Here is a 27,910-nt window from a genome sequence, read left to right on the forward strand (position 1 = left end):
TGTAAAGGTTTCCTCAGCCATTTGCAATGCATGCAGAGTGAAAGCACTTAGCGTTTGAATGCTGGTCATAGACGAACTACATCATGCCAATATCACATGTAAATGTAACATTAGCATCTCAATGATACAGAGGTTAGTGACAACAACTTAAAAAGAGGCAAATGCTAGCCAGAAGCATCCCATCACTTGTGAAACTTCCAGGATACTGTGGGAAGTGGGGAACATCACTTCATCATTTGGCAGGTAAGTATGACAATGGACTCCACTGAATGCAATGATTGAACAGTAGATGCAATCCTGCAAAAGGGGTCAGAGTGCAACAGGCACTCCCATTTTGATGTATTGTGTTCGTTTCTCGACCAGCACTGCCTCTTAACCAAGTTGGATCAGGGCTGTGATGGAGCAGATGATAGGGCTGCTAGGTTCTAGTGTACTGTGCTCTGCACAAGGCAGTGAGGCAATACTCTGGATGCTAAGCAACTGGAGAAATGGGGCAGCCTTCTGAGGAAAATGATAATACTAAGGACGGGATGGCTCTCTTGTTCATGACACATCAAGTGTTACAAGCCAGGTAGGGCCTTATTGACATCAATTTGAGGAGATGAAAGCTGGGGGCCAGCAGACTATCATAGAGCATAAGACAGTCATTGACCTTGATGCCAGCATTTGGTTTGCACTGTGGGAGCGAAATGCAGCTTCAATTTGTTTAGTTTGTGTTGCTTTTGCTGGCTATAAATAAAAACTCATGATTGCAATATTTTTGTGAAGAAAAAAATCAGAGTTAATGCTGCTGAGCTTTTGCAGCAACTTCTGTTTCTGTTCCTGGCTTACAGCATCCATAGTTTTTTGGTTTTAAGATTGCAACATTCCTGTTGCTTGCCAGTTTGTGATGTTCCCCTACAGGACAATGACAAGTCGTGGGTCTCCAGTGAGCATTAGAGTTGTGATGACTTAGATGGGGTGTTTCTTTTGTTCTGAACACAGCACCAAGACAGGCTGAATAGAAAGAAAATCCAAGAGTGAGGATACTGGAAATCTCTAAGATTATTGGTTGGTAAGAAGCTCCTGGAGGGAGTGAGTCTAAATAGCTTAAAACTAAAAAATAAGTAACATTTTTTAGGAAGAACAGCTACCTCGATTTCAGGAAGTAATGCTAACAGAAGATAGGTAAAAGTAAATTAAGTCAAAGTAAAAGGAAACAATAAAGTTAAACTGAAGGAAAATAATCTTAATGTAAACAAATCAGGTACCAGTAAAGCTTTATACTAAGTTTATATTTATTCCAAAGGTAACAAATATTTCAACATGAAGGTTTGGCAAGTCAGCACAGACAAGTGCCATGTATATTCTGTGGTATTTGTGAAATCATGGACATACCACTTGTCCCAGATAAACACGTTTACAGGAAGCATCTCCAGATGCACAAGCTTGAACTTTCTGGTTCTGGAACTTGAGCTGTGACTGTTGTGCAACTATAAAGCATAGAATTACTTGAATAGCATATACAGGGAGGTGGTCACACCATAGCTTGGAAGTGAAAAGGAAGAAGGGAAATGGGTGACTGCCAGGCAGTCTAAGGAAATCATGCTTACCAAGTGGTATTCTATTTTGGAAACTAGTGAAAGTCAGGACTTCTGAGGGGAGTGAACCACAGACAAGCCCATGGCACTAAGGGTGCCTCAGCTGTACTGAGGGCAGAAAGAAAGAAAGGCAATAATGATGGTGGACTGTATGATGTGTGACTCCAGGATGGTGTGTCGCTTCTATAATGCTAGAGTCAAAAATGTAACAAACTGTCACAGGACATCATTCTTGGAGTTGAGGATCAACCAGAAGTCATTGCCCACATTGCAGCAATGACATAGATCAGAAAACGGATGAAGTCCTTAAAGCAGAATTCAGAGTGTTGGGAAGGAAGTTAAAAAGGAGGATCACCAGAGCATTAATCTCAGAGTTACTCCCACTGTCATGAACTAGTAAGCATAAAAGTAGGAGGACGAATTGATTGAACTGGAAAACTATTGAAGGAAGGAGGCATTAGATTCTGGAGGTGGTGGGATCAATTCTGGGTTGGGTAGGACCAGTACAAACTGGGCAAGTTACATCTTAGCTGGACTGGAACCGACATCCCCACAGAAATTTGCTGGTGTTATTGAGGTTGGTTTAAACTAACTTGTCGGGGTTAACCCAAATTGGAAGGGAGTTGAGTTGATAACAGGAAATAAGAAAGCTGCAAGGGAGACTAGAAGCCAGGAGAAACAAAGCTGAGCATCATAGAGTCATAAAGCAGGGAAAAAGACCCTTTGGGCCAACCAGACCAGGCCAAACATAATCCCAAACTAAACAAGCCCCATCTGCCTGCTCCTGGCCCACATCCCTCCAAACTTTCTTATTCATGTATCTATCCAAATGTCTTTGTCTTTTTGACATCATTCACTTTCAAGGTAAACAAAGTAAAGGGCACTCTACCTGAATGCATGCAAAATTTTCAACAAGTTGGATGACATAAAGGCACGAATAGAGACAAATGGTCTTGATATAATTGCAATTAAAGGAACATGGCTGCATGGTGGCCAGGACTTGGAACTGAATTTTCAAGGATATTCAACATTTAGGAAAGAGAAAATAGCTGGAGTCGAACTGATAACATGTGATGGAATAAATATATTTGTAAAGGAGATGTCAGATTGGAAGAACAATGGGTTGAATCTGGGTGAAACCAAGAAACAGCACGCAGCAGCAAATACTGATTAGAATTATTTACAGGTCAGTAGTGGTACTGTGAGGAACAATATAAATCGGATGAGAAAAGTTTATTGCATCTGCAACACAGTAATCTTTGGTGACTTCAATCTGCATTTCGACTAAGAAAATCAATTGGGCACTAAAACTGTGGTGGACAAGTTCCTGGAGAGTCTTAGGTACGTTTTTTTTAAGAACAGCAACTGAAGAGCCGACTAGTAGAATGTAACAGAAAGGGCTAATTAATCTTCTTGTAAGTGAAGTTTTTCGGGGTGAGTGACAGCAAGTTGTTAAAATTTTACATTGTATTTGAAAGTGAAATGATTCAATCTGAAGCAAGTGAGTTAAATTTGAATAATGGAAATTAAGAAAACATGATGCACAGGTCGGCTGAGCCACGTGAAGAAACTAGATTAAAAGGAATGACTGTATATCGGCAATGATCAGTCTTTAAAGAACGACTGCATGACTCACAGCAACTATACATTTCATCAACGTGCAAAAACTCAAAAAAGATGAGTCAATTTTGTCTGATAAAGGAATTTCAGGACCATATAAAGCCAAAAGGCTTATAAAATAGCCAAAGACAGTAATAAATCTGAGGATTGGGAAGCTTTCAGAATACAGCAAAAGAAGACCAACAAGTTGATAAGGGAAGGAGGAACAGAATATTAATACAATCTAGCAAAAACATAAAATGGATTATGAAAGCTTTTATCCATACACAAATAGGAATATTTTGGATAAAATGAATGTGGATCCATTAAAGGCAAAGTCAAGAGAATTTTTTTCTGAATAGAGAAATAGCAGGTATGTTAAATGATTATTTTATATCTATTTTTAATGAGAAATGAGAAATACAGAAAAAGTCCCATATTAGAGATCCAAATGACTGGAGAAAATGAGAAGCTGAAGAAAATTAGTATTAGTCAGGAGGTTGTACTGGAGAAATTATTGGGGTTTAATTCCTTGGGATCTGATAGCCTATATCCCAGAGTGTTGAAGGAGGTGGTTACAGAGACAACAACTCTCACATTAATAAACAAGTTCTAAACTTGCAGATTCTGGAATGATTCCTGCTTGATTGGAAGATAGAAAATATCACCACACTATTTTAGAAAGGAGCAAGGGAAATAAACAGGGAACCACAGACCTATCACCTTTATATCAGTAGTATGGAAATTGCTAGAATGTGATAAAGGTACATAGATTAAATTGTGCATAATCATAGACTTGCAAATGTAAAATTGTGTTTGACAAACTTGTTGAGGACTACTAAATAAATTGACAAAGGTGAGTCATTGGTTGTAGTATATTTGGATTTTCCAAAAAAAGTTAGAAAGTGTAGACATGCAAAGGGTGTCCTTGTCAAAACATCATTAAAAGCTAACATGCAAGTGGAGCAAGCTAATAAGGAGGAAATTGGAATGTTAACCTTTTTTGCACGAGGGTTTGAGTACAGGAGTATTGAAGACTTGCTTCAATTGCTTGGGAGTTGCTGAGGCTGTACCTGGAGTACTGTGTACTGTTGGTCTCCTTATGTTAGGAAAGACATGATTGCCAGAGAGGGGTTGCGATGAAGGTTCATCAGACTTGATCCCAGGATGGCGGGATTCTTTTTATGGAGATTGGGCGAACTAGGCCTTTATTCTCTAGAGTTTTGAACAATGATCTCATTGAAAACCACAAAATACTTAAATGATAGATTCCGTTAAGATGCTTTCCCTAACTGGGGAGTCTAGAATCAGCGAGTACATTTAATGATGTGAATTTAGTAAGATAGTGAGAAATCTTGTTAAGCCTCGAAGTGAAAACCTCTCCAAAAGATTCAGTGCAGGTTGCAGTTAATTAAAAAAAAGATCCAGCCCAGTGTATTCATTGAAAAAAATGTATACGAAAATTATTCCTTTACCTGGAAGGAGTGTTTGGAATATACTTCAGCTCATAAAGGCAATTCAATTGATTTGCAACCTTGGTCAAGTTGGAAAGGGCAGGTGAATAAGATGAGGCATCTACATGATACCGAGAAGAATCTATGCGCCTAGAGAAAAACGACAGGGCAGCCCAATGTTTAACTCTTATCTGATGCCCACTAATATGATGGCGGTGCATAATGCGGTGATTATTATTAACAGCATTGCCAACTTGGCCATTCTTTAGTACCGCCTCTACAGTTGTCATTGCTTGATGAGTGTAGGGAGATTCATCCAGAATTTATGGTTCTAGTGATTGCCACCATCACTGGATATGTTGGTCTTATGGTGTATGGTAGCCTTAGTTATCATTGGAAGAATGACAGTGCTCAAAATTTGCCTTGTTGTGACTTTTAGCCTATGAAAACACTTCCCTATGGTCACCATCTGGCAGATTTGCCTGAACCTGCCTAGGTCGTCAAAGGCATCTTTGTGTACGCAATCATTCAGGGGATGCTAATGCTTTATCGTTCTGATATACCTTCTTTCACCCAGTATCACAAAGTATGACATGCTGAATTGGGGTCCTTCTGAAAAGCCATAGTGGTCAGCTGTTCATATGTCGGAGCAATGTTATCATGTTGTCTCTCTCTGCATATTGGGATGCATAGCTTTGGCGCTTGGTGGATGGGGGTGGTCAAGAAAACTTCTGAAGGAATATGACAGACGTGGTATCTCTCTCCAAAATGCTCCTGTCTTCTGGAATCCTCTGCAATACTGGTCCTTATAGTGGATTACAGTAACCTTAATATTACTTTGTCCTCTCCATTACTTTGTGCACATCATAATTAACAATATTGCATTCACATGGGTATGATATGGAATTGATGCTCTTATCTGAGTATTAGGAAATGTCTTAAAGCAAACACAACCAGTTTTTAAAGAGATTTCAGCAGGAAGAAATATTGGGCAAACTAGTAAATGCCCCTATCCGATCTGCCTCCACCACCACTCCTGCAGCAATTTTCCAGACTCCTCACATCTCCTTTGAACTTCCCCCCCCACCTTAAATGCATGACCCATAGTTTTAGACATTTAAACTCTTGGAAAAAGATTCTGACTGTCAATCCTATCTGCGCATCTCATTACTTTATAGACTTCTAACAAGTCTCGCCCCCAGCCTCTGCCGCTCCAGAGAAAACAACCCAAGATTTTCTAGCCTCTCCTTATAGCTCAAACCCTCTAATCCAGGCAGTATCCTGGTAAACCTCTTCTGTACCTTCTCCAAAGCATCCACATCCTTCCTGTAATGTGGTGACCAGAACTAAACACAATAATCTAGGTGTAGTCTAACCAAATTCATATAAAGTTGCACATGACAACCTGACCCTTGTACTCAGTTCCCCGAACAATAAAGGCAAGCATGCCATACACCTTATTTGCCACTCTGTGTACTTGCAAGGACACTTTCAGTGAGCTATGGACCTGAACTCCAAGATCCCTCTGTACATCAATGCTGTCATTACGTGTAGACTTTTCCCTAACATTTGATCTTCCAAAGTGCTGCACCTCCCACTTACCAAGATGAAACTCCACCTGTTATTTTTCCACCCATAGCTGCAACTGATCTGTATCCTACTGTATCCTTTGACAACCTCCATCGATCTGTGTTGTCTGAAAACTTACTAACCCACCCATTAATGTTTTCATCCAAATCATTTACATATATCACAAACAGCAGAGGTCTCAGTATGGATCCCTGCAGAATATCGCTAGTTGTGGACCTTGAGTCTGAAAAACACCCTTCCAGCACTACCCTCTACCTTCAATGGGCAGGCTAATTCTGAATCCATGTGGCCATACATCTTAATCTTCTGCATGAGCCTACCAAAAGGGAGCTGATTGAAAGCCTTACTAAAATTCATGTAGAACTTACTTTGAAATTTGTTTCTTATGCATAATGTTAAGAAGTTTGAACATAATTAATATTTTTACATTTGTGCTTTATTGCTTCTCTCATTAGAGATTTTCTATCATGGTGCCACAGTTATAGTTCATTAATTGCTTTGTGATTAGTTGGATGGGACTCAAGTGAACATGGCTGAAGCAGGCAGTAAGTGCTGAAAACAATATTAATAATTTGGGTCTTTTATCTGACAGTGATAAACACTGAAAAAACAGTATCAAATGCATTTAATGCTACAACAACGGAGGATTAGGAGTAGTTATGACATGTTTAAGTGATCACCATGAACAGATCTCCTGTCTATCCAATCGACACAGTTAATTCTATTCATCAAATCGTATTTTCTCGCTTTTGAGTGAAGCATATTTCAGTGACTTTATTATTGTTTATTTCTCATTGTTCTGCAGGCTATTCCTTTCAAAAGAAAATATCTTCAAACTATTTGCCACTGTGCATACATTTTGGAATATAAGCAGAACACAGCCTCAACAATTTGCACAGTACAAACTCCCTGGTGATTGTATTTTTCTGAATTCCTCCCTCCCTTTTAATTTCTTATTTAAATTTGGCATGTTACTTGCATCGTCTACAATGAAAATGGATACAAAATCGATTCAATTCATGTTTCATCTCCTTATTTCCAATTATTAATTCCTGCCTTACTTTCCATAGGACAAACATTCATTTTATTAATTAATTTCCTTTATAAAAATCTTTTTAAATTTTTGTTCCTGTTTTTACATTTCAAGCTAGCTATCTTCTTTGCTTTTTTGTCCCCTTAATAATCTTTTAACAAAGGACAAAAACGTTATAGCAAAGTACAATTTTCCTGATTTCTTTTAATATTCTATTCAATCTTCTGATTTTCCTTTTAACTTACTGAAATTTTTGCATTTTCTTTAGGTTTTTAACTAAATAGTAAACGGTGGAAAGTGAGTCATCCCTTTAAAAATTTTCTTTCTCCTTACCATGTTTCTAATTTGTGTATTCTAAACTATCCCCTTAAAGGCATGCTACTGCATCTCTATTCCCTTAAACCTTGACAAAATTGAGAAAAATAGATTTAAACAACTTGTTTGGTGACATCCACTGTCAGAATAGGGCATTACAAGTTAAAATTTCACTACATAGTGAAAAGGAGCCACCAGCTTTTTAAAGGAATACGTCTAATTTCTGCTAGAATATATGAAAATGATGATAGCCCCAGCTTGTTTCAATTGTGTCCCCAGTAATGAATAGTTCTATGCTTTGCTGAAATGACTTGGAGTGACTATTCACTGTTCATGTACTCTGGGGTAGAAATTCTTAACAATACCTCATTTTCATAGTGTATAGTGGGTGCAAACTCAATTTAGCAGTGAAACATTGTGTGCAGTTTGTACATCAGTAGTTCCAGTGCAAAACTGTAGGAGACCACACTATAGATTTCCTACACAGACCTCGAAAATAATGTCAGATCCCTTGAGTACTACAGACCAAACACTTGTTCAAAGTCTTCTTTGATACTTTTGGTAATACCATGAGTAGGGCTAAAATTAAAACTTCTACTTCATGACTTGGAGCAAATGTTTCCCCTGCAGTGTTTTAATAAACAATGTAAAGAGGTAATATAGTGTAAGGTACGTATGAATACTTAAAAAGAAAACCTCTGATGTGTGTCAATCAGTATCTGTGCTACAAATGGTCAGCAATCCCACATCAATCTCTGAACCATGTATTTAACTCCTTGACTTTATTTACTCCATGCAGTTAGGCAATGGATCAGATAGTAACCTAGAAAGTATTTTGATGGAGATTGGGCTTTTTCAATTTACCTCTTAACCGTTCAAAACTTTTCAGCAAAATTTCCTTTCTAGTCTAGTGTTTTCTAGATGTGAGGGCTACAACTACTGGATTCCTCCCCTCTCATTTCAAGTTCTACTCCAGCCCCATAAAGATGTCATAAACCGTTGTACCAGGCAGACAACACAGCCTTTGGATTTCCCAGCCTTAGTTCTATCTGCCTGCAATTGGCCCATATTCCTCCAAACATTTCATATCCATGTACTTATATCAATGTCTTTTAAATGCTGAACTGTACCTGGATCCGCCACTTTCTCTGGAAGTTTATTCCATCCACAAACCGCTTGTTTTTAGAAAAAAATGCCCCTCGTGTCTTTTTTAAATCTTTCTCCTCTCGCCTTAAAAATGTACCCTGTTCTCGAAATCTCCTAGCCTAAGGTAAAGACACCTGTCATTCACCTTATCTATACACCTATATCTATATTGCAGCTATATTCCTATTTCTGCCTCCCACTTGAATGACTTCCTGTACTATGGTGCCATGTTCGGTTTGCTCATCTTCCTTACAGTCTCCAGACTTGTCCATGCAACTTGCAAGGACCTCATAACTGTCGGACAATTGCAGGGGCCAAAATTCCTCAATTTCATCCTGCTGGGGGGGTGTCCTCAGACCTGCCACACCCACAGTCATGGGAGAGGTGATGGTCTAGTGATATTATCACTGGACTGTTAACCCAGAGAGCCAGACAAAGTTCTGGTGACTGAGGTTCGAATCCTGCCACGGCAGATGGGGGAATTTGAATTCAGTAAATATCTGGAATTAAGAATCTGATGATGAGTATGTGTCCATTGCCGATTGTCAGCAAGACCCATCTGGTTAACTAATGTCTTTTAGGGAAGGGAACTGCCAGCCCTGATGAAGGGTGTAAACCTGGAACGTCAACTTTTCTGCTCCTCTGATGTTGCTTGACATGCTGTGTTGACTTTGACTCCAGCATGAACAGATCTTGTTATCTCCAAACTGCCGTCCTTACCTGGTTACATGTTACTCAAAACCCACAGCAATGTGGTTGACTCTTGACTGTCCCCTGGGCAATTAGGGATGTACAATAAATGTTGCCTAGCCAGCAACACCATCATCCCGTGAATGAATAAAGGGACTCACACATCCTCCTGTCCCTATTGTTCTCCATGGCATTATTTTAAAGAACTGCTGTAGAACTATCTCTGTAACCTGTCCACATTTAATACTTAATCAAAACCATAAAAACAGATTATCTGATCATTGTTGCACTACTGTTTGTGAGAGCTTGTGCACAAATGCCCTGCTTCTTATATAAACAATGATTATACTGCAAAATATTTCATTGGATTCTAAGAAATGTCTTGTGATGTGTTTCATACAAAGCATTTCACAAATCTTAGTTTACGTTTTCTGACTTCTTTTAACTTATTTTGCGTTTGCTGTGTCTGGCCTTGTATTATAATATTTTAGCGTAAATTTTAGTTCACTGGATTTGTATCCAGGCTACTAAGGTTTCCATTAGACGTTGACTAAAGAGCTCCCGGATTATCTGCGACAACAAACACGTGTTAATGTGCAGTCATCATGATGAAAGGCAATTACTTGTATTTATAGAACAATTTTAAGGTAATGCACAAATTTATCAGACAATTTGACAACCAGGGATATTCAGGGCATGACCAAAGTTTGCTAAACAACGTAATTAGAGAAAAGTTAAGATAGGGATCGGGAGCATTTTACAGTAAGTGAATTTCAGGTGGGTCGGAAACAGACAGACAGACCTATTGTGAAATTAAAATCAGGAACCCTCAAGCGTCCAGAACTAGAGTACAGAAATTTAGCAGGAGACAGGACGGTTGAGACCACACAGGGATTTAAACGATTCCATGCTATGTGTTTTATTGATAAACGCTATACAATCAGTGACTCAGCTTTTCAAGACTAGGGAATAATCAGGCCTTGCTTGTGGCTAGAAATGAGAAGTGCGCATGAATTAAAAATATACTTACATACACTAACTCCTCCCTTTATCAAGGATGGGAATGATGATGATGATGATGATGATTACGATTGCTTCGGCCACACGTGGTCAGTGACCGAGCGGTCTCTCGGTGAGTATTCGGTCCTGAACCAAAGCTCTCAAACTCCCACCGGGGTCGGCGCCACCCCATCGGGACAACAGCTCTTCCCACAGCCAGGGTTGCGAGAGGCAGTTCGCGGCCGTTGGAACCCATCAGGGACCGAATCGGGCCCAGAGTAGAGCCTTCCGTGTCCGGAGCCCGCTCTCTATGGAGCTGTCAGCCAGAGTCACTGACGGTGTATAACTGTCAATAACCGCCGTCCAGTAACTGACATGCGCTGTTGGCCAAATCCCAGAGTGCTCCCTGAGGATTCCAGAATAATCTGTGTAGTGTGTCACGGTGACGCATTGATTTTAGTTGTTTTTACATTGTAGCCACAACGGGTGCGATTTATATTTTTACTAGATTTATATTATCAGACACAACATAAGGATATACTTCCGTCTTGCTTGCATCCTGTGAAGAAAAATAACAGTAAAACTGGCAAAAGAGACAGACTGGTCTGACGGATATTTTCTACCCAAACTGTTCAGAAGTATTCTCAAACGTCTCGAGCAGGTGGGGCTGGAATTCGGACTCCTGGCTCAGAGGTATTGACATTGCCATCGCACCATAAAGAACCCTGAAACAGTGCCTGACAGTCTGACCAGGTCCTATATAATTCACAATGGATGCTTATTTCCAAGCATTTATTTTTTTTCCCACTTGGATTTTTTGAGAAAGGCCACTCCACAGGTGAAGGGACAACAACAGTGACGCCTTCCTTACGACAGAGGATTTGCATTATTCGGCTTTCTCCTCAATTTGGGAGTCTATATTTCAGCCACCAAAAGTAGACCCCGGCCATTTCTGTTATTCGTACCATATCGGGTTGCTCTTGGTGTATTTTTGTTTTGCAGCACCTTTCCTCTCAATGGAGTAGGAAATACACACTCTCATTCCCACATTAAACACTCTGATATGGACAATCCCACCTCCTGGACAGGTAAGAGATAGTAGGAACTGCAGATGCTGGAGAATCTGAGATAACAAGGTGTGGAGTTGGGTGAAGACAGCAGGCCAAGCAGCATCAGAGGAGCAGGAAGCTGATGTTTCGGGCCTCGACCGTTTTCTGAAGAAGGGTCTAGGCCTGAAATGTCAGCCTTCCTTTTCCTCTGATACTGCTTGGCCTGCTGTGTTCTACCAGCTCTACACCTTGTTATCCTGGACAGGTAAGGGCTGTTTCTATGACAAGGCTTTCCTTCCCAGAGTAAATCAACTACAAGGAACAAGACTGGGTCTGTCCTCTCCATTTGGCAAGATGTGTGACAGTACAGTTCCAAACCCATAAGGTGAGATGTTGCATGCAAGTTGCAATGGCAACTTTGTGTCGAAATGAGTCAGGGCTTGCTTCACCTCCTGGAAAGGCACCTCCGATTCCTGTGCCCATTTTTATGTTCATCCTTCTCCCAGAAACTAATGTTCGGGCATTACCATTGTTGGCCAAACATTCACAAACTTGCCAAAGTAATTTACAAGTCTCAGGATCAATCTCAGTTGAGACACATTTTCTAGTCTAGGGGCTTTCATGATAGCCTTCATCTTCCTGGGTGCTTTGTGTCGTCTCTTGCCATCAATTGTGTGGCTCAAATCTCTATGATAACGAAGTGTGAAGCTGGATGAACACAGCAGGCCAAGCAGCATCTCGGGAGCTCAAAAGCTGATGTTTCGGGCCTAGACCCTTCATCAGAGAGCACCTGTGCTCCTGTGATGCTGTTTGGCCTGCTGTGTTCAATCAGCTTCACACTTTGTTATCTTGGATTCTCCAGCATCTGCAGTTCCCATTATCACAAATACTCTATGGACTCTTTGAAAAACTCATTTCTCCCTTTTTACTTGTAGATCATGTTCTTGGAGCCTTTTTAAGAGTTTCTTCTCCTTTGAAGAGTTTCAAATGATCCTGTTTGGAGGATCCCATAATCAAAGAATCGTTCAGATAACAAAAACAAAGTTGCTGGAAAAGCTAAGCAGGTCTGGCAGCATCTGTGAAGGAGAAAACAGTTAACATTTCAAGTCCAGTGACCCTTTCTCAAAACTGATGGTGGCTGGGAAAACATCAGTTTATATGCAAAAAATAGGGAGATGGTTGGGGTAGGGAGTAAATGATAAGGTAGAGCTCAGAGAGAGAGAGACAGTCGAACAGATAAAGGAGTTGCTAACAATTAGGCTGGGAGGGTGAGTAGTTGTTAATGGGGACTGTTAGTGACTAACAACAGGGGATATGCAGTGGCAGACTATGTGGTAACAAGGCCTGGTGTGTGGAGTGGGGGCCTGGGACATGGGAGAGTTTAGGCCCTAAAATTATTGAACTCAATATTGAGTCCGGAGTGCTGTATGGTCCCCAAGTGGAAAATGAGGTGTTGTTCCTCCAGCTTGCTTTGGGCTTTACTGGAACACTGCAGCAAACCAGAGACAGATGTTGGCCAGGGAGCAAAGTGGTTCACTGAACAGATAATTCAGGGTCTTTTCTGCGAGCAGAACGTAAATGTTCTGAAAAGCGGTTGCCAAGTCTACATTTCATTTCCCCAATGGAGAGGAGACCACATTGTGAGCGGTGAATGCAGTGGACTAGATTCTTGGAAGAGCAGGTGAAGTGTTGCTTCACCTGAAAGGTATATTTGGGCCCTTGGATTCTGGGGAGGTAGGAAGTAAATGCGCAAGTGTTGCACCTTCTCAGGTTACTGGGGAAGGTGCCATATGGTTGAGGGGTGGTGTTGGCGGTGATGGAAGTGTGGACGGCAGACAAGGGAGGGGAGGGGAATATGTGTCTGGTGGTGGCATCTTGCTAGAGCCGGCAGAAATGGTGTTCTGTTTCCATTTCTGGGGATAGACAAGTCACTAATATCCATTACAAACCCACTGACCCCCACAGCTACCTGGACTATACATCTTCACACCCCACTTCCTGTAAAGACTCCATCCCATTCTCTCAGTTCCTCTGTGACCTTTGCATATGTTCAGATTCAACTTGGATAAGGGAGCTTCTGAAATTTCCACCTTCTTCCTCAACCAAGGATTCCCCAGCTCCGGTGTTGACAGTCAATCCAGGTCCAACCCATCTCCTGCACTTCAGCCCTCATCCCCTCTCTTCCCTTCTGCAACAGCGATAGGGTTCCCCTATTCCTTATGTACCAGCCCACCAGCATCCACATCCAGAAGATCATCAGACACCATTTCTGCCAGCTCCAGCAAGATGCCACCGCCAGACACATATTCGCCTCCCCTCCCTTGTCCACCTTCCGCAGGAACTGTTCCCTCCGGTACACCCTGGGCCACACTTGCATCATCCCCAACACCTCCCCCCAGCCCTATGGCACCTTCCCTGTTAACCGGTGAAGGTGCAACACTTGCGCATTTACTTCCTCCCTCCCCAGAATCCAAGGACCCAAATATACCTTTCAGGTGAGGCAACACTTCACCTGCTCTTCCAAGAATCTAGTCCACTGCATTCGCTGCTCACAATGTTGTCGCCTCTACATTGGGGAAATGGAATGTAGACTTGGCGACCGCTTTGCAGAACATTTACGTTCTGCTCGCAAATAAGATCCAGAACTACCTGTTGCCTGCCACTTCAATGTACCACCTTGCTCCCTGGCCAACATCTCTGTCTCTAGTTTGCTACAGTGTTCCAGTGAAGCCCAAAGCAAGCTGGAGGAACACCACCTCATTTTCCGCTTGGGGACTCTACAGAGCTCTGAACTCAATATTGAGTTCAATAATTTTAGGGCCTAAACTCTCCCATGTCCCAGCCCCCCACCCACACACTGGGCCTTCTTACCACATAGCCTGCCGCTACACACCCTCTGTTGTTAGTCACTAACAGCCCCCATTAACAACCACTCACCCTCCCAGCCTAATTGTTAGCAACTCCTTTGTCTGTCCAAATTTCTGTCTCTCTGAGCTCTATCCTATTGTTTACTCTCGACCCCACCCACCTCCCTATTTTCTGTATATAAACTGACATTTTCCCAGCCACCATCAGTTCTGAGGAAGGGTCACCGGACCCTAAATGTTAACTCTGTTTTCTCCTTCACAGCTTGCTGCCAGACCTGCTGAGATTTTCCAGCAACTTTGTTTTTGTTCTTGATTTAAAGTGTCTGCAGTTCCTTTGATTTTTATTTAGTATTGTTCAGATAACACTGGACACCTGGTATTACACTCAAAATTTGGTTCAGGTTCTCTGGAATATAAAGCTGGAGCTGATGTAATGCAAATGCCAAAAGGCAGTAACTTGTAGCAGAACAGTCCCGTGTGCCACCATCATTAAGCAGCAGCTTAACGACACCCATCTGCAATGTGGTCTGCAACAGATCCATTGTTGAGAATTTCTTTCCCTCAACCAGTCCACTGAACATGTCCTCAATGTGTGGTTGTGGGTATTCATCCACATACAGGGCTGGGTTCACTGTGACATTAGTCACCATAAATCCTCACCAACCATTTGTTTCTAAGACCGGGGTGATTGGAGTGGCCCATTCACTGGTTCTAATATTTCCAGGTTCACTGGCTGTTCCAGTTCACTGCCCAGCCTAAAGTGGAGGCATACAGTACTGGGTGCACATTCAGACTCTTTGGATGAGCCTCCAGCTTCAACCGACTTCTAATTTCCACTCCTTTCATCTTCCTACAGGGTTCCTTGAAGACATGTCCAAAATTTCTTGCAAACTTGTTTTTGAGTCTGCCAGCCTATTAACCACACCTCGATTTATCTTTCATTTCTGTGACCAGGAACATTTGGATAATGCAGGGTATCACCTTTCACCATGTACAGTGGCAGTTCAGCACTGTTGCTCCTTAACTGTATTTTAACCTGTATGTAGCCCTTCAGCAGCACCACTTGTTCCATGTATATCTATGGTGTAATCTTGGAGGCTTTGGTGGCAGTGCATTTAACTTTTCCCTACATATTGATTCAGGAACCAGACTCACCGCTGCACCTGTATCCACTTCCTTGTTTGCTGTTTTACCCTCTAATATGGGAAGAACCCGGAACTGATAGCTTTACCCCATACCGACAAGATACTTAACTGATACTGCTGTGTCTGGGCCTTCTGCTTCTCCCGCAGACCCAGCTAACGTGGTTCATGTAGCGTATGTCTTCTCTTAATTATCTTCTTTAGGCAGTTTCAGACAATTTGGCCGATTCACTTATACTTGCGGCACTGGGCTTCTGGTGTTCAATATGTTGACTCCTTGTGACTGTTCTCACCACATCGATGGCATTCTACGGTTGGTACTGCACTGTGCTGAATTCCTACTCCTCTGCGTACCTAGGTTTGTCACTCAACTGTATTGCTTTGCTAGCAGCCAATTCCATTAAGGTAGGAATTTCGAAAGCTGAGGTCTCTCCGTCTTAGTAGCTTTTATTGGATGATTTTGTGTTGAAGGCCACAAATCAAATGGTTCAGCAAGGCATCTTGGATGAACTCTCCGAATTTGCAATTTCTGCTACCCTCTTTCAGGCTGTCACAAGTTGACCGGCAGACTCTCTTTTGTGCTGTATCTGTTTACAAAAATAGAAAAGTTCCATGTTCATCAGTGGCTTTGCTGCAAAATAACTCCCTAACAAACCTTCTCCATGGATTTCTGTGGTTGCACCAGACTCCTTAGAATTGTGATGGTCTTGCCCCCAGCAGTACTCAAGAAATCTGGTACCATTATGTCTTCAGCGACCTTATAACGTTTAGGTTGCAGTGTCCAACATTCAGCCTCTTCATCAAATTGTCCCGTTGCTCCAAATTAACCTGCCATTTTCTTTTCCCGCCATTCAAGGCTAGTATTCTTTTGCTGTCCAAGTCCCCTTAGCTTCCGCTGTCTGTGCCAGCCTTTCTCACACCGACTATGTTGGTGCACCATTTTTCCCCACTGTTGCTCTCAGCCTGAGTCATCTTGTGACAGTTCTCCGCAATGACTTAGGTAGGCTTCTGGGTGAGTACTCCCCTCTTCGTTCATTGGTTGTAGAACAAGTCACCTCATGACCACTACTTTAGCTGTCCCCAGTACATTCCATTCTTCCCTGACTTTGACCACAGCCCGAGACCCCTTGTGACCATTTCCCTCGACATTATCTCCACAATTCCATGCCATTTTCAGAGTCTGGATGACATTCTTCCTCTCAACAAAAAAAAAGGCAGTCACACGGTTTCTGGCCCAAATTCAATCCTCATCGCCTGTTATTGTGTTTGTGGTTCACAAGAACCAGAAATAGAACACAAGGTAGACAGAAGGTAAACTAGAACAAGGAATACTTCATTGTCCTCCCAGACTGCCCCTCTTTCTCCTGCCTCTGAGAGACCTGACCATCCCTCTTAAATAGGCAATGTGCATCTAACTACGTTCATGACTGCTAACGTCTCAACTTGTTGGTTTTGTAAAGGTGGGAAGCCCACCTTCTCCCAGGGAATAGGTTGGCATTGATAATATGTCAATGAAGCCTACTGCTTTGGATTTTAATTGCTGCACCTTGGGTGGCTGAGGCTTCAGTTGTCTCAGTCTTATTTTCTGAAATTTCCTTCCTTCTCTATCTCTGTACCTCCCTTTATTTCTTGCATTCTGTGGAGTTACATCTGCACAATGTTATGAAAAACAGACTTGATCAAGCTCCCTCCCTGCTTCCAGCAAATCACAATGTTTGAGATTCCCAGTGTGTCCCATTGAATGTATAAATTCTACTCCTCCTGTATTGCCCAGGAATTTCTAGCAATTCCAACATGCAGTTGGAAACTACAAATAACAGTAGGGATGTTAACCCTTTTTTTAACCTAAATTTTCTTTAATCGCTATTGTTTATAATGTTGAACAGCATTTGTTATACATCTCTAATTGCCCTTAAACTGAGTCGCTAACTTGGCCATTTCAAGGTAAGTTAATAGGCAACCACGTAGTTCTGCGTCTGGAATTGCATTGACAGAGTGGGTAAAGACAACAGACTTCCTTTCTTAAAGAGATTAATGAAGAAGGTGGGTTTTCTGACTATCATTGATAGTTTCATTCATTGTCAATATTACTAAGATTAGCTTTAAATTCCAGATGTATTAATCCAGTTCAAATTCTCCAGGTGCTGTGTCTCCAGAGCATGAATCTGGGTATCTGGATTGCTAGTCCAATAATGTTACGACTATGCTACCATCTCTCTCAAATGTATTGAGTGACAAATGACAGGACTGTTGAAGGCAAGGTAATTGAAGTGAAAAGTTGTATTGTGAAATTCCTTTGAAAAAAAAGGAAGGTCTGAGAAATACTTTTGTATAAAATTTCAATGCACGGAGTCCAGTTTCAAAAGTCAAGTGGTGTCCTGGTGTAATGTGGACACTGCCATTGCAGGACAATCCAAACACTTCTCCACCAATGTTCAAATGAGCACAGTTTATATATGTTTCTATTATAAGTTACAACTTAATGGCATAAGTAGGCAAAGGCCACAGCACAGTGGCCTGTGATGAATTGATAGTTGTGTTCCTGAACAATAATTGCAATGCAGAGACTTGGTAACATCTCCCCTGCAGTGGTCGAGAATGCCCTCAACCATGTCTCCCACATTTCTTGCAACTCATCCCTCACACCCTGTCCCCGCAATAGCAACCAAAGAAAATCCCCCGCGTCCTCACGTGTCACCCCACCAATCTCCGGATCCAACACATCATCCTCCGATACTTGCGCCGTCAGCAATCTGACCCCACCACCAAAGACATTTCTCCCCCCAACCCTTGTCTGCTTTCTGGAGGGACCACTCTCTCCGTGACTCCGTTGTCCGCTCCACACTCCCCTCCAGCCCCACCACACCTGGCATTTTCCCTTGCAACCAGGAAGTGCTACACCTGTCCCCACACCACCTCCCTCACCCCCATCCCCACCCCCAAGAAGACTTTCCACATCAAGCAGATGTTCACCTGCACATCTGCTAATGTGGCATGCTGCATCTGCTGTACCCGTTATGGCCTCCTCTGCATCGGGGAAACCAAGCGGAGGCTTGGGGACTGTTTTGCAGAACAACTATGCTCGGTTTGCAACAAACAACTGCAACTCCCAGATATGAACCATTTCAACTCCCCCTCCCATTTTTCAGACAATATGTCCATCCTGGGCCTCCTGCAGTGCCGCAGCGATGCCACCGGAAGGTTTCAGGAACAGCAACTCATATTCTGCTTGGGAACCCTGCAGCCCAATTGTATCAATGTGGATTTCACAAGCTTCAAAATCTCCCCGCCCCTACCGCATCCCAAAACCAGCCCAGCTCGTCACCGCCTCCCTAACCTGTTCTTCCTCTCACTTATCCCCTCCTCTCACTTCAAGCCGCACCCCCATTTCCTACCTACTAACCTCATCCCGCCTCCTTGACCTGTCTGTCCTCCCTGGACTGGCCTATCTCCTCCCTATCACCCCACCTTTACTGGCTCCATCCCCGCCTCTTTAATTTGTCTGTCCCTCTGCACCTATCTTATCCTCTATCCTTCTTCGATCTGCCTCCCCCTCTCTCCCTGTTTATTTCAGAACCCTTTCCCCTCCCCATTTCTGATGAAGGGTCAGGCCCAAAACGTCAGCTTTCCTGCTGCTAAGATGCTGCTTGGCCTGCTGTGTTCATCCAGCTCTACACCTTGTTACCGCACTTTATCTTGTGTATTGTTTTTGTAGTTCCCATTTCTTAATTGGATCATTGTTCATATTTTGTCAATGCATTGACGCCCTAGCTGTTGATCCTGACTGGCACTCGAAAATTAAGCCAAATTTTTCTCCTTCAAAAGCAGAATTGAGAGCATAACAGCATCGAAAAATGCTGTTTGGCTGATTGTAATGGCTGTACAGCTGTTCTGCACTCGCTGAACAGCATGCCAAAGTGTTGACCTCTGATTTTGGGAATTCCTGCTGTGCATGGACCTTTTGAAGGTCTGCATGCCGAAGAGAGGATTAGTGGGATATCACCTGTGAAGTGTAATCTAATCATTTTCACTGCTGTGTAATGTTCCGTATCTATCCAAAACGTTACTTTTCAAGAACATTTTAATTTCACTTTTGAATCTCCCACCACCCTTTCGCACACTGCATTCCAGATTTCATCATTGACTACCTTAAATAAATCCTTCACTGTATCTCCCCCTTGTCATTTTGCTAGTTGTCCTAAATTTGTGATCTCCAGTAATAAACTCACTTACTTGTGACACCTGTTTCTTCCTACCTGTTCTATCAAAACAACTAAGTTTTAGCATCACTGTGAATCTTCTGTAATACCACAAAATTTTAAAAACAATCCCAGCTCCTCTAGTCTTTTTACATAACTGAAGTTTATCGTTCTTGGTATCATATGAATAAATCTTCTTTGCACCCTGTTTAGGCCTTATCATCCTGAAGTACAGTGCCTAATATTGGCCACGATATTCTAGCTGGAACCTAACTGGTGATATTTTAAAGGGTTTGCATAGCTTCCTTCTTTTACTTGCGTCTATGTATAATTGCAAGGATCCTGAATGCTATTTTAGTAACACTATCAAATTGTACTACCACCTTCAAAAATTTCCGTATATCCAAGTTTCTATATCTGCATTTCCTTTAAATTTGTATCCTTATTTTACAGGCAGTCCCATGTTGTGATTGGGATCCTTTCTGGAGTTCATTTGCAAGTTGATTCTTGTAAACAAGTTGGGACACGGTGCAAGATGATATAAAGGAGCTGTTTGTAAGTACATGAAATGTTTGCATGTTGGGTTTTTAAAATTACACCCCTTGTATGGGATTGTGTTCATATTATGAGTGTTCTTAAGTCAGACACTCGTAAGCCAGGGACTCCCTGTATATTGCAGCGCCTCATTTTCTAAAAAAGTCTCAAATTCAACCTGCTGTATGTCTGCCCATTTCTTCATGTTCCCCAGAGATTTGCTGTGATCTGCACCGTCCTTTTGTGGTGACCTGTTGGGCTACTTTATTGAAAAAAAATTAGTGGCCTCATTCCTGTCAGAGAGTGGTTATGGTATTCAGATAAGTGCATTTGGCTAAAGTTGCACAATCCATTTTTATGAAACAATTGATTCTTATCCCTCTGGCCAAGGGTCCAGTATTTTTATTCATTCATTCACAGGATGAGGGTGTCATTGGCGAGGCAGCACTTATTGCCATCTCTAATTTCCCAGAGAGCAGTGAAGAGTTAATCACATTGCTGTGGGTCTGGAGTCACATGTAGGCCAGACCAGGTAAGGATAAAGTTTCCTTCCCTAAAGGACATTAGTGAGCCAGATGAGTTTTTCCTGACAATCAACAATGCATTCACAGTCATCATTAGAGTCTTAATTCCAGATATTTTAGTGAATTCAAATTTCACCATCTGCCATGGCAGGATTCACACCCAGGTCCCCAGAACATTATCAGGTTCTCTGGATTAACAGTCCAGCGATAATACCACTAGGCCATTGCCTCTCCTGATTTACACAGTGAGTTTCAGTTTTAGTTACATGAGTTTATGAAAGTAGGGACAGTTTAGTAGACCATTAAAAAAATTGTCTGTTTCTAGGCAGCTAAAGCTGAAAAACGTAAAAGTTGTGTCAAACATTGACTATTGTGCACCATTTTGGGCTCAACATTATAACATACGTAAGGACGTGGTGAAGACGTGCAATACAAATGCACTAGATAAAATTTAGATGTTATACTTGACAGAAATATTGAACAGGGTGATGGATAATTCCTGTAGAAAAATCACTGGAAGACCTAGGCCTTGAAGATTCTGAATGGTAGACTTAGATACTTCCATTTGCTAGCAAGACCAGAGAAATTCAATTCCTCTTGTTATGAAGGCCAGCATGCTGTTAGCTTTCTTCACTGCCTGCTGTACCTTCATGCTTGTTTTCATTGACTGATGTACAAGAACACTTAGATCTCATTGTACTTCCCCTTTACCTAACTTGACTCTATTGAGGTAGTAATCTGCCTTCCTGTTCTTGCCACCAAAGTGTATAACCACACATTTATCCACATTAAACTGCGTCTGCCATGCATCCATCCACTCACCTAGCCTGTCCAAGTCACCCTGTATTCTCATAACATCCTCCTCACATTTCACACTGCCACCCAACTTTGTGTCATCAGCAAATTTGCTAATATTACTTTTAATGCATTCGTCTATATCATTAATATATATCGTAAACAGCTGCGGTCCCAGCACCGAACCTTGTGGTGCCCCACTGGTCACTGCCTGCTATTCACGAGGTCAATTCCCAGAATGGCGCGACTATCATATGTTGAAAGATTGGAGTGACTGGGCTTGTATACACTTGAGTTTAGAAGGATGAGAGGGGATCTGATTGAGACGTATAAGATTATTAAGGGATTGGACACTGTGGAGGCAGGAAGCATGTTTCCGCTGATGGGTGAGTCCAGAACCAGAGGTCACAGTTTAAAAATAAGGGGTAGGCCATTTAGAACAGAGTTGAGGAAAAACTTCTTCACCCAGAGAGCAGTGGATATACGGAATGCTCCGCCCCAGAAAGCAGTGGAGGCCAACTCTCTGGATACTTTCAAGAAAGACATGGATAGAGCTCTTAAAGATAGTGGAATCAAGGGTTATGGGGATAAGGCAGGAACAGGATACTGATTGTGGATGATCAGCCATGATCATAATGAATGGTGGTCCTGGCTCGAAGGGCCGAATGGCCTACTCCCGCACCTATTGTCTATTGAAATAAATTCAACAAAGAATTCAGGAAAAAACTTACACTAGTTTTAATATGAAACCTGCTACCAAAAGGAGTAATTGAGTCAACCAACATAAAGGCTCTTTATTCATTTTTGGGATGGGAGCATCACTGACATAGACAGCGTTTATTGCCCATTCCCAGTTGCCTCTGAATAGGTGATAGTAAGCCACCTTATTGAACTGCTGAGGCCATATGGTAGAGGTACCCTTGCAGTGTTGTTTGTAAGGCAGTTTCAGTGTTTGGAGGATGCTCACGCTGGTACGCTGATCTTGCTAGTGGACTTGCCAATATTTTGTGAAGGTCGTTCTGGTGATAACTTTCCAGGGATTTGAGGTGTTTGCTGCATGTGGTCCGTTTGTGATGCATTCAGAAGAGTAGGGACCATGGCTGCTTTGGAAACATGAGGTTGGTGCTAGGCTTAAGGTCTTGGACTTGGAAATACTCTTCTTTAGGTGTCCGAAGGCTGTTCTAGTACATTGGAGTCAATAGCCATCGTCAGCGTTCTGTCGCACTGAAAGGAAATGTTGTCCAGACGTTTGCTGTGGATTTTACTTGCCGGGGGCCAGTGATTACCACAGGGGCAGATTGTCACAGACATCTACCAGTCAGTATCCCCAGTATCGGTACACTGTAGTGTATGACCTGCTGCGATGAGTGGGTAACATTGTCCACCACAAGCCTCCTTAAACAAATGCTGTATTCCAAGCTCTGTATTGACAAGCGATCACCAGGACGGTAAAGGACACCCTGAAAGCCTCTCTGAGCAAATGCAACATTTCCAGTGATGTGTGGGAATCACTGTCACACTGGGAAACAGCAAATGTATCAACGATGAGTGTGCCACATCCAGATGGCGGTGCCAGTACAGAAGGTAGTGTTCGGGCTCCTGAGCCTGTATGCTTCCTTTTGTTTTTCTCCTTTTTTAATCATTTTTCTTTTCTTCATCTTCTGATGTGGTGGGGAAATGGGTTCAGTATTGGCAGGGAGTCAGCTGAGGTGGTGCCTGTGCCGAGAGCAAGGACTACGAGTTGCGGTAGGCCCAGAGCCTGGATTTGATGACTCAGGTTGTCAGCTGCGATGGTGCTTAGTGCCTGGAGCAGGGATGTGGTAGCCTTATAGTGTGGACTTGAGAACTCAGTGGGTTGTTGGATGCGATGGTCACAGTGCCTGGCTGAGGTAGACCCCTGGCATGGACTCAGTGGGTCTCGAGTTGTGGCGGTGGTGGTGCCTGGAGTGAGGACTCCTTGAGGCCTGGCACACCTTGCAGAGACATTGCAAAAGCTCTGGAGCCCTTGTGCAGAATTTATGTAATATCTTTCATTTTGTAACAGAAAATCTTGCTGTATTGTGGTGACAAAACTTTTTTCACTGTATCTTTCTAGATATATGTGACAGTAAATAATACTGCACAAACTGGAGCAGAAGCATGGGCAAAGGTAACAGCCACTTCGAGCGTGACTGAGTGGAGCACTTGGAGGTCAAACAGAAGGTTCAGGCAGAATTCAGAGCATCCCACCTACCTCAACACGCCCTCCACCCCCACCCCAGCAACCCGAGGGGTAACAAGTCATCTTTGACCTTGAGGATCTGCCAGAGAAGAAGGAGTTTGACCTAACAATGGTGAAGGACTGGCCATTATAGTTAAACATCAGGATTGTGGATGACTTAAACAGAAATTGCTATTCATCTGCCACCCTCAACCTTCTAGGAATTAGGGATTTAGAAGGTACAGTTGGAGAAACATTGGTAAGTTGCTGGACTGCGTCTTGTGATGGTACTCACTACTGCCACTGTGCATCAATGGTAGATGGATGAAACTTGCAGAAGAATCCACCCTGTTTAGTTCAATTTTCTTGCGTTGTATTTGTCATGGACACTGATAATTTCTCCTTGTCATTCCAGTTTAATTCTCTGGAAACACTTACCTATAAATTGCCGCATATTCAAAGCCCTTGAATAATGTAGGCAATAGTAAGAAATTTGGGAGAATCCTTTGAGATAGCCAACAAGAAGCTTCTCAGTGTTGCGAGCAAAATGCCCCATTTCCCAACCAAGTGTCTAATGGCAAGATGAGATTCTCACTTGTTGGTGGCAAGAGCCCTGTTTCAATGTATTTTGCATGTATTAGCATGTTTTACTATCCAATTATTGCTTATTAATGTGCAGCTTCCCATCTCTCATGTGCCATGCTAGCTGGCAGCAATTTATGACATGAAAGTCAAAGCCAAGCATCAGCATCTTGGGGCACACTCAATGGAAGTTACCACATGCACCTCCTGTCCACTGACCTTGTTAATGGACTCATATCAGTCTCTTCACCTCTCATGGATATATCTCCAACCCACTTGCAACACTGTTCTGCATTTCAGAGCTGCAGTTAAGATTCCACAGGCTTTCATTAAAATGTTGCTGGCATGACACTTTGCGCAAGGCACCCAACTCAATCAGAGTGCACCACTGGGATCCTTGCTTGCTCACCGTGCTCATTCACTTTATGCCTGCTTGGATGCCCACAATATCCTTGCTTTGCCTTTCCTTACCGTGTGTCTTTGTACTTTGCTCCCTCAGCTGGACTTTGCGTGCTCACAGTTCTTCAGGACTCAAAACGTTGACTCTATTCCCAATCCCACTTCCTACAGACACAGTGGCCATGGGGACCCGCATGGGCCCAAGCTCTAAAACATAGAACATAGAACATAGAACAGTACAGCACAGAACAGGCCCTTCAGCCCACAATGTTGTGCCGACCATTGATCCTCATGTATGCACCCTCAAATTTCTGTGACCATATACATGTCCAGCAGTCTCTTAAATGACCCCAATGACCTTGCTTCCACAACTGCTGCTGGCAACGCATTCCATGCTCTCACAACTCTCTGCGTAAAGAACCTGCCTCTGACATCCCCTCTATACTTTCCACCAACCAGCTTAAAACTATGACCCCTCATGCTAGCCATTTCTGCCCTGGGAAATAGTCTCTGGCTATCAACTCTATCTATGCTTCTCATTATCTTGTATACCTCAATTAGGTCCCCTCTCCTCCTCCTTTTCTCCAATGAAAAGAGACCGAGCTCAGTCAACCTCTCTTCATAAGATAAGCCCTGCAGGCCAGGCAGCGTCCTGGTAAACCTCCTCTAAACCCTCTCCAAAGCATCCACATCTTTCCTATAATAGGGCGCCCAGAACTGGACGCAGTATTCCAAGTGCGGTCTAACCAAAGTTTTATAGAGCTTCAACAAGATCTCACGACTCTTAAACTCAATCCCCCTGTTAATGAAAGCCAAAACACCATATGCTTTCTTAACAACCCTGTCCACTTGGGTGGCCATTTTAAGGGATCTATGTATCTGCACACCAAGATCCCTCTGTTCCTCCACGCTGCCAAGAATCCTATCCTTAATCCTGTACTCAGCTTTCAAATTCGACCTTCCAAAATGCATCACCTCGCATTTATCCAGGTTGAACTCCATCTGCCACCTCTCAGCCCATCTCTGCATCCTGTCAATGTCCCGCTGCAGCCTACAACAGCCCTCTATATTGTCAACGACACCTCCGACCTTTGTGTCGTCTGCAAACTTGCTGACCCATCCTTCAATCCCCTCATCCAAGTCATTAATAAAAATTACAAACAGTAGAGGCCCAAGGATAGACCCCTGTGGAACCCCACTCACCACTGACTTCCAGGCAGAATATTTTCCTTCTACTACCACTCGCTGTCTTCTGTTGGCCAGCCAATTCTGTATCCAAGCAGCTAAGTTCCCCTGTATCCCATTCCTCCTGACCTTCTGAATGAGCCTACCATGGGGAACCTTATCAAATGCCTTACTGAAGTCCATATACACCACATCCACAGCTCGACCCTCATCAACTTTTCTAGTCACATCCTCAAAAAACTCGATAAGGTTTGTAAGGCATGACCTACCCCTCACAAAGCCGTGTTGACTGTATTTGATCAAGCCATGCTCTTCCAGATGGTCATAAATCTTATCCCTCAGAATCCTTTCTAATACCTTGCAGACGACAGACGTGAGACTTACTGGTCTATAATTGCCGGGGATTTCCCTATTTCCTTTCTTGAAGAGAGGAATTACATTTGCCTCTCTCCAGTCCTCAGGTACGACTCCAGTGGAGAGCGAGGATGCAAAGATCTTCGCAAGTGGCGAAGCAATTGCATTTCTCGCTTCCCAAAGCAGCCGAGGACAAATCTGGTCCAGGCCTGGCGACTTGTCAATCTTAATGTTTGACAAAATTTTCAGCACATCAGCTTCGTCTATCTCTATCCATTCCAGTATGCACACCTGCTCTTCAAAGGTTTCATTCACTACAAAGTTCGTTTCTTTCGTAAAGACAGAAGCAAAAAACTCATTTAGGGCTTCCCCTACCTCCTCAGGTTCCACACACAAGTTCCCTATGCTATCCCTGATCGGCCCTACTCTTTCTTTGACCATTCTCTTATTCCTCACATAAGTGTAAAATGCCTTTGTGTTTTCCCGGATTCCTTCTGCCAAGCCTTTCTCGTGCCCCCTCCTGGCTCTCCTCAGACCATTTTTGAGCTCCTTCCTTGCCTGCATGTAATCCTCTCTAGCTGAACTTGACCCTAGCTTCCTCCACCTTATGTAAGCTACCTTCTTCCTTTTCACAAGAAGCTCCACCGCTCTCATCATCCAAGGTTCCTTTATCTTACCCCTTCTTGCCTGTCTCAGAGGGACATATTTACTCATCACTCCCAACAACTGTTCCTTAAACAGTCTCCACATGTCTATAGTTCCCTTACCATGGAACAACTGCTCCCAGTCCATGCTTCCTAACTCATGTCTAATCGCATCATAGTTTCCTCTTCCCCAATTAAATATCCTCCCATTTTGCCTAATCCTCTCCTTCTCCATAGCTATGTAGAATGTGAGGCAGTTATGGTCACTATCACCAAAATGCTCTCCCACCACAAGATCTGATACCTGCCCCGGCTCGTTTCCGAGCACCAAGTCTAGAATGGCCCCTCCCCTCGTCGGCCTGTCAACGTACTGCATTAGGAAACCCTCCTGAACACACCTTACAAAAACAGCTCCATTCAAATCTTCTGCTCGAAGGAGGTTCCAGTCAATATTAGGAAAGTTAAAGTCACCCATTACAACAACCCTACTGCGTCCACACTTTTCCAAAATCTGCCGACCTATGCTTTCTTCAATCTCCCTGCTGCTATTGGGGGGCCTGTAGTAAACCCCTAACGAGGTGACTACTCCCTTGCTGTTCCTAATTTCCACCCACACTGACTCGGTAGGCAGATCTTCCTCGACAATGGAAGCTTCTGTAGCTATGATACCCTCTCTGATTAGTAGTGCTACACCCCCTCCTCTTTTTCCCCCCTCCCTATTCTTTTTAAATGTTCTAAACCCTGGAAGATCCAGCAACCATTCCTGCCCCTGAGAAACCCATGTCTCTGTTATGGCCACAACATCATAGCACCAGGTAGTGATCCATGCTCTAAGTTAATCACTTTTATTCCTGATACTCCTTGCATTAAAGCAAACGCACTTTAACTGATCCCTTGGTTCCTTCCCAGGAAAATCCTTCCCACTAGCTGGTCTACCTCTTGCTACTGCCTCACCTGCATCAACTCTCACCTCCGGTATACAGCTCAGGTTCCCACCCACCTGCCATACTAGTTTAAACCCTCTCGAACT

General features: G+C 42.9%; 1 protein-coding gene across 1 annotated transcript in view; it reads left to right on the forward strand.

Moving 5' to 3' along the window:
• The window catches only part of LOC125447038 (threonine synthase-like 1), an 83,106-nt gene that overhangs the window by 39,564 nt on the left and 15,632 nt on the right, over positions 1-27,910 (forward strand). The window contains exons 4-5 of the mRNA XM_059641980.1: positions 20,117-20,218; positions 23,612-23,975. The gene's annotated coding sequence lies outside the window, so the exon portion shown is untranslated. The remainder of the gene's footprint in view (positions 1-20,116; positions 20,219-23,611; positions 23,976-27,910) is intronic.

This window comes from Stegostoma tigrinum, chromosome 2 (assembly GCF_030684315.1).
Source record: "Stegostoma tigrinum isolate sSteTig4 chromosome 2, sSteTig4.hap1, whole genome shotgun sequence".
Lineage (NCBI taxonomy): Eukaryota > Metazoa > Chordata > Chondrichthyes > Orectolobiformes > Stegostomatidae > Stegostoma > Stegostoma tigrinum.